Source organism: Penaeus monodon, chromosome 24 (assembly GCF_015228065.2).
Source record: "Penaeus monodon isolate SGIC_2016 chromosome 24, NSTDA_Pmon_1, whole genome shotgun sequence".
Lineage (NCBI taxonomy): Eukaryota > Metazoa > Arthropoda > Malacostraca > Decapoda > Penaeidae > Penaeus > Penaeus monodon.
The window spans coordinates 24,233,583-24,233,912 of NC_051409.1; positions in this window are offsets into that span (position 1 = coordinate 24,233,583).

Here is a 330-nt window from a genome sequence, read left to right on the forward strand (position 1 = left end):
CGTATGTATGCATGCATGCACTAGGAGTTAAGGATCACAAACTCATCAGCCGAAAAGTTCATTTGTTGAAGAAGATTTTCATCTATAATAGTCAATAAAACAATAACAAAGGAACTCTAATGAATTCGTTTCCAAATAATAATATGGAATTTAACATCAAGTAAAAAGAATTATACCGTGGAAAGAGCAGAGAAATCTGACTTACAAATAAATCACTAGTATATTATTCAGTTTCATGCGAGAAACGTTTTCCACAAAATAAGCTAATAGAACATTTGCCATAGGAAAATATTGATATTCAAATATCTAAAACTTTGTATTCACAGATAC